This window comes from Furipterus horrens, unplaced genomic scaffold (genome assembly GCF_987537825.1).
Source record: "Furipterus horrens unplaced genomic scaffold, mFurHor1.1.pri manual_scaffold_10, whole genome shotgun sequence".
In the NCBI taxonomy this organism is placed as follows: domain Eukaryota; kingdom Metazoa; phylum Chordata; class Mammalia; order Chiroptera; family Furipteridae; genus Furipterus; species Furipterus horrens.
Genome location: NW_028327180.1, coordinates 39493740 through 39501468, shown reverse-complemented (window position 1 = coordinate 39501468; position 7729 = coordinate 39493740).

Genomic DNA, 7729 nt, shown 5'->3' with positions numbered 1-7729 from the left:
GACTGGCCCCCCTATCTTTGGAGCACTCCATTGAAGTTCCAAGAGACCCCTGGGAGCCATTGTCCTGCCTGAAAGGGAGGGGGTGTCCCAGATTACAGTGCAAAAATGGAGAAAGGGGCCAGAGCTAGATGGAAACTGGGAGCTTCAGGCTGGAAGAGCCCATTGCACGGGTGGGAATTCTGAGCGGTTGTTGGAGTCAGGGGCAGCAGCATCAACAGAGTAACTCTGTTTTCTTCCACCTACTGCACCAAGTAAGTAGCCTCTGAAGTGAGGTACACCAGCCCCCAGGTACAAGTAGATCAGGCATCTACCCATCAGCCTCTGAGTTCAGAGGCTACAGAAAGTGCTGCTCAGAGAATATTTCTCCTGGGATGCTCAGGGGGTGTCCCAGGTTAGGACTTAGGGTGGGACTCAGATGCTCTGTACAGCAGCAATTTGCCAAGGAGCACTGAAGTATTTCAATACTTGCACACCTGGTTTGGCCACCCCGGGGTGTGCTTGCTCTGCCTGAGAGCACATTTTGGAAAGAGCCCCAGGACCTGGGAGGGGCCTGAATGGGAGGAGATTTCTACCAAAAGGAAAATCAGAGGGGCTTCCGGCAATTCACCTGGCCTCCTTTGTACCTGTGCACAAATTCCAGGTTTATTGGACACCTACCATCACCACCTGCAGAGTTCCTGCCCACAAAATCAGCGATTCACCTGTAAGTGGTCACAACAGGATTTAAAGGGTCTGACGCCAGAAGCTGAGCAGGTAGCCACTTGCTTCTGTAGCTGTGGGTGGTAGGTAGTTTGTGTGTTTCTTTCTTCCTAATGTCTTCACTTGCCAAGTAAAAAATACTGACCTGATATAGTTTCTTCTCCCTCTCCCTCTCTCTCTCTAGTCTTAAAAAACAAACAATTAGAACCTGATTTTTTTTTTTTGGTAAAATATACATAAAATTTACCATCTTAACCATTTTTTAAAGGATTTTATTTATTTATTCTTAGAGAGAGGGGAAGGAAGGGTGAAAGAGAGGGAGAAAAACATCACTGTGTGAGAGGAACTCTAATCATCTGCCTCTTGCACACGCCCCAACTGGGGACAAGACCTGCAACCCAGGCTTTGGGGGGATAACACCCAACCAACTGAGCAAGAGCAGTCAGAGCTTAACCATTCTATTTTTTTTTTAAGATTTTATTTATTTATTTTTAGAGAGAGGGGAAGGGAGGGAGAAAGAGAGGGAGAGAAACATCAATGTGTCGTTGCCTCTTGCCAGTCCACAACCCAGGCATGTGCCCTGACTGGGAATGAACCAGCGACCCTGTGGTTCGCAGGCTGGAACTCAATCCACTGAGCCACACTAGCCAGGGCAGGGCTTACCCATTCTAAAGTGCATCATTCACTGTCATTAAGTCCACTCACACTGTTGTGCAGCCATCCCCACCATCTGTCTCCAGACTTTCTCATCTTCCCAAATTGACACTCTGTCCCCATTAAACACTAACTCCCCATTCCCCTTCCCAGCCCCTGATTCCCACCATCTACTTTCTGTCTCCATGGATTTGACTACTTTAGGGATCTCCTGTGAGTGGAATCACACAGTATTGTCCTTCTGTGACTGGCTTATTTCACTGAGCTTCATGTCCTCAAGGTTATCCATGTTGTAGCAGGTGTCCGTGCCCATCCTTTTTAAGGCTGACTCCATGACACTTCAAATAAAGTCCAAAGCACTTACTTGGTCTACAGCTGCCCATTCATGGCATCTGAATCCCTTACTCCAGCCATACTGGCCTCCTTACTGGTTTTCCATTACTAAGCTCAGTTCCATCTCCAGGCCTTTACCCTCCTGGTTCCTCATACCTGGGAATCTGTTCTCAGATTCTCATTCAGAGCTTTGCTCAAATACCACTTCCTTGAAGAATTGTCCCCGGTGACCATTAAAAAAAAAAATTAGCCCCTAGACAAAACTAGATGTCTGATTCTATGGGGTCCTGAGACTTTTGCTATGTCTGAGCTATTTGTCAACTGTGTGACTCGTAGAGAAATGATAACAATGGCCATCATTCTTGCCCACAGAAATACAAATTAACTGTGCACAGTCATGTTTTACTCCTGTTTGTAAATTCATTCCAGCATTTCTTATTTGCCTATATATGTTCTTAGAATTTTCCTTTCAACCTGTTGTAACATCTTACTGGTCCCCCTCATTAATTAATGAGTGAAATAAAATAGTTTGACACATGTTCATTAAAACAAACAAACAAACAAAAACCCAGTCTCGGCCCTACTCAATGTCTGTTCAATTCCTTTGTTTAACTGCTTTTATTGCACTCACTGATAATTGTCTGAAATTATTTTGTCTATTTGCTTATAATCTTTATCCTCTACTAGAATGTAAGCTGGAGATCAGGGACCTGGCCCATAGGAGGTACCCAGGGCTGGCTATGTGGTCTTCTAGCAAGACCAACTGCTGAACAGAATGTTCTAGAATGGTCATGGAGTCCACACCAAGTTCAATGATCCCTGGGTTCTAGAACCTGCCTGTGCCCCTGCCTCCATCTCTCCCTTTTTCAAAACTGGCACGCTTAACCCCAGCTCCCTCTTTCCGAACTTCCTCCAGAAATACCAACTAACCAGGATTCCCCAGGCTCATATGCAAACGCTTTTAACACCTTGAGCTCTGAGCCCCCTGGACCTTCAGCCCCAAATTCATCCATAGCAGCCAGAAGAGGCCCCTTATCCCCTCCCCTCTTCAGTCACAGTTGCGAGAACAGTCAATACCCACTGAAAAGCCTAAATACATTGGGTCCAAGTGCTCAAGGACACTTTACCCTTGTTCTGTGGCTGCTTTGTAAGCATGAGAAAGGGATATATGGCACTTGCCATTGAGGTCCAGACCCAGAGAGTGATGTGGGCAGCAGGATTAGAATGAAAGGATTGGTTTTAAAAAACACTATCAGCACGGGAATATTAGAAGTCCTTAGACTGTTGGGGGGCTGAAGTCTGGGGTGGAAACTGGCAGGGTCCCTCTTGCAAACTTAGCTGGGAGTTCCAGGTCTGGAGAAATGTGACTCTCTCCTGCCCAGAGAGAGTCTCCTCCAGGTCATCCCCCCAAGAGGGAGGGACTCTCAGTAAGTCAACCTGGATCACCCAAGAAGTTTGAAACCTTTAAAAACTGCCCCCATCCTCTGGGTTTTGATTGTAGGATGGATGACAGAGGCAGGACTGTGTGTGTGTATGTGTGTGTGTGTGTGCGTGTGTAGTGAACACACCAAACTGGGGAGACCTGGGTTTCAGACCTACCTTCAATGTTCAGCATCTGTATAATCCTCTGTAGTAACTTAGATTTATTCACTTAAAGTAGCTTTGGCATTTTGAAAATTAAATGAGACAATGAAGATATGAACTTTGTGAGCTGCAAAATGTCCCTCAATCAAAAAGTAATAATGTTTATATATAATTTTAAATTGAGATATAATTCACATGCTATACAATTCACCATTTTAAAGTGTATAATTTAGTGCTTTGTAGTGTATTCTCAAGGTTGTGCAACCATCACCCCTACCTAACTTCAGAACATTTTTATCACCCCCTCAAAATGAACGGCATGACCAACAGCAGTCACTCCATTTCCCTTCCAGCTTCCAAGCAACCACTAATTCACTTTCTATCTCTGTAAATTTGCCTGTTCTGGACATTTCACATAAATGGAAACACACTGTGTTTTAGTGTCTGGCTTCTCTCTGAGCATCATGTTTTCAAGGTCCATCCACATTGAAGTGTCAGTGCTTCACTCCTTTTCATGGCTGAGTAATATTCCATTATGTGAATGGACCACATTCTGTTTATTCATTCATTGATGAACAGACATTTGGACTGTTTCTAATTTTTGGCTGTTGTGAACAGTGCTGTTATGCATAGTTATGTAGAAGGTTTTGTACAGACAGATGTTTTCATTTCTCTTGGGTGGATACCTAGGAGTAGAATTGCTGGATCAGATGGTCATTCCATGTTTTGCCTTTTGAGGAACCGCCTGTCTTCCACAGCACCTGCATCTTTTTCTATTCCCACTAGCTGTTTGCAAGAGCTCCAGTTCCTCCCTGTCCTCACCAAACACTTGTTAGTGTCCATTCTTTTTTTATTCTAGCTGTCATAGTAAGGTAGAAGTAGTATCTCCTCCTGGTTTGATTTGCATTTCCCTAATGGCTAAGGATGTTGGCAACTTTTTATGTGCTTTATTGGCCATTTGCATATTTTTTGGAGAAAAGTCTATTCAAATTCTTTGCCCATTAAAAAATTTGGGTTGTGTTTCTATTGTTGTGTTCAAGGTTTCTTTTTTTAACTTTATTTTTTCAATTACAGTTTACAGTCAATATTAGTTTGTATTCGTTTCAGGTGTACAGCATACTGGTTAGACAACAAGATTTCTTTATATAGTCTAAGTAGTAGACCCTTATCAGATCTATGATTTGCAAATATTTTCTCCCATTCCATGAGTTTTTCTTTCACTTTCTTGATGGTGTCCTTTGAAGCACATAAGTTAAGGAATGCTACTTGAAAGATTTTTTTAAATTTTATTATAAGAAATGTACACATGATACAAAATTCAAAGAAGCTCTCTCACCCTGCTCCCTATGCCCTCTATTCCCCTACCCCAGAAGTAACCCCTGTTTATGGTGACAAGAATTATCTGTTTAAAATATTACATATGACCTAGCTGGTGTGGCCCAGTTGATTGAGTGCCAGCCTGTGACCTGAAAGGTTGCTGGTTTGATTCCCAGTCAGAGCACATGCCTGGGTTGCAGAACAGGTCCCCAGTTGGGGACATGCGAGAAGCAACACACCAACTGATGTGTCTCTCGACATTGATGCGTCTCTCCCTCTCTTTCTCCCTCCCTTCCCTTCTCTAAAAATAAATAAAATCTTTAAAAATATAAAGTAATAAAAATATTATATAACTGCAGCATAACCAACATAACTGGAGTTCTTCTACTTGCATGCTGTGTGTCTTTGGCAAGTTACTTATTCTCTCTGAGTCTCCATGTCTTTATTTGTACATCAGGGATGATAATTGCTGCTACACAAATGGACTAACATAACATGCAAAAGTGGAACTCAGCAAATGAGAGCTGGAGTTACTACTCACCCTGGAATAAATCTGTTTGGAGAAAGTGTCAAGTCGTTATCAATTTTTATATTGCTTTATTGCTAAGATGGAGCTGGTCCTGATATGTTCCAAGAACCCTTTAGGCAAGCATCTTATAGGGTCTGCTGATGAGGTCAAAATGCCTTGAGTGTTTGTGAATTTTTTCATCTTTGGAAATGTTGGTTTCATCTCTGTTCAGATAATAATAGTAATAATAACAACAACATAATCATATCTACTATGTATTGAGGACTTCCTTCCTGTAGGTACTATGCTACTTAAGTACGTTACATGTACCATCTTGTTTCTTCCTTGTCACAACCCTAGGAAGTCTCTACCATTACTCTCTCCAAAAGACTGAGAATCAGAGAGGTTAAGTAACCTGCCCTAGGTCACAGAGTAAACCAATCTTCTGCATTTTACTAGATCTTAAAATAGGATCCACTTGAGTATTTTGGGGGGGAGGGGAGAAGGGACTGGGGTGTGGGTATCAGGAAAAATCTTTGCCTCCCTCCCTCTTGTTTTCACTGCCCAGGCAGGAGTGGGCATGGAGTAGAGGCATGCCATCCTGGCCTTTCCTGAAGGACTCACTCCCCAAGCCCCTCTGGCAGGGTCCAGAGCCAGGTGAATTCAGGTTTCAACATCCTTGGTCATGGTTCCTCTCTGGGCCTCAGTTTCCTCAAATGTAAGGTAGAAATCACAGAACCCTTGCTTTTTCTTCCCCAGGGTGTAACCAAGATTAGATTCAATGCCAATTTTCACAGGACTTCCCTGCTCCTTCTGAGTAAGGTTATCAAATGTGGAGAACCAATGCAAGATATCTGAGGTTGGGTGGTAGTCGTGGGGAAACTGATTCATTCCTAGGATCTTGTAGCAGGGGAGTAAGACCATTTGGGACTAAGGCCTGAGCTTGTCCAAACAATCCTGAGACCTGCAAATATGCTTCTACTTGGCCTTTTTAGTCCCAAGGGTGATAGCAGGGTGGTTTAAAGAAGGAAGCAGAACTTACATGCCAGGCAGGGTCGTTAGAGCAAAGTCCTTGGGTTCCACCCTCTCCCTGTATCCACTGGCCCCTCCCTCCGTCCCTTCCCACATAATTGGGGCTAGTTTAGGGCTTCCAGTCCTGGTGCTGTCACTTCTCCTCTGGGGGCCTTATTGGGTTCCCCTGGAAGCCAAATTATTACAAAAGCCATTTCAATGTGTTTGCGAGTTTAAAAGCGCTTTTTAATATGTTTGTGAAGAGGCAATAATCTGCGGGATGAGGTGGGGGAGGAAAATTTTGAAATCAGAGGAAAGACTGGGTCAATTTCACCTATGGCAGGGGAAGCTTCCTGCTTGTAAGTTAATGGTGGTAATAATACTAATAACTAATAATAATAACTAATGATAATAATAATGCGATTAGATGTTAGAATAGAGGTAAAGGAACCCCGGACACAGCCAGCCACTTGAGAAGCGTTCAGTAAACGGCAGCTATAAAGCAGGTGCCAACTCTCTCTGTTAAAGGAATGAGGATGAGGAAACTGAGTCCTGAAACCCCCCAAGCAGCTGATCACATCAGGCAGCCTTTACTCGGGCGCCTACTGTGTGCAGTGGGCAGTGGCCGGACCGGGTCAGGCTGTTCTCACCGCTGTCCCTTCTCCCCCTCCCCCTCCCCCTCCTCCGCCAGACCTCTCCCACGACCGGGGAGGAAGTGGGAGAAATAAGGGAAAAAAAGTTTGCTGAGCCAACGCCTCCCCACTCCCCACCTCCGCCCCTCCGGAGCCACGCAGACCCTTTCGGGAGCGGCACGCAGGACCCAGGAGTCCAGCGCCGGGTCCCCGTCCCGCCCAGCAGCCCGCAGTTGGGTGGGGGAACTCGGAAAGCCTGGAAAACAACCGTCCAACCCGCCCCTCGCCAACCCTTTCCCCCGCTACGCCTCTGGCGCAGCGGGCGAAGGCGACTCTTTTATATAATCGCGGGCGGGCAGGTTGACTGTTTCATTTGGGGACCCGGGAGCCCGGCGGACCCGAGCTGTCACCCAAAAGCCCGCCCCCGGGTCTCTTCTATGGCTGGGCAAACCGAGGTCCGGGGAGGGCCAGGGGCCGGCCCGGAATCCCCACCCTGGCGCCCCCCACTCACCCCCAGCTGTCGGGGCAGCCGCGACCCACGCCCGAGTCCGTCCTAGCAGTGCGCACAGCCCTCCCCACCCCCGCTGCCAGCCTGCCACGCCCCAGGCGTCGGGGGCAAAGCCCGCGCCCCCCCGCACCCGCCCCTGCGCAGAGGCTGGGGGCCTGTTTATCTGGAGGCCCCCACCCCCCTCCACCCCGGGGGGCCCGCTCCCCCCCGCGCCCCGGGGAGCTCTGGGGCCAGATAAGCTGGCAAGCTGGCACGGCGCCGCGCAGCGGGGCGGAGAGGTCAGAGGAGGGGGAGCTCGCTGGGGGCGGGCTGGACCCCCCCCTCAACTTGACAAAACCTAATAACAACGCGGTCTCCCCGGCGCAGCGGGCGAAACCCCACGGGAGGGCAGAGACGTGGCAAGAGGGGACCTGCCGAGCCTGTTCTGGCCTCCGAGGCCGCGGGGGGGTGGTGAGGGCTGGGCGCGGGGGGGGGGGGCGGCCG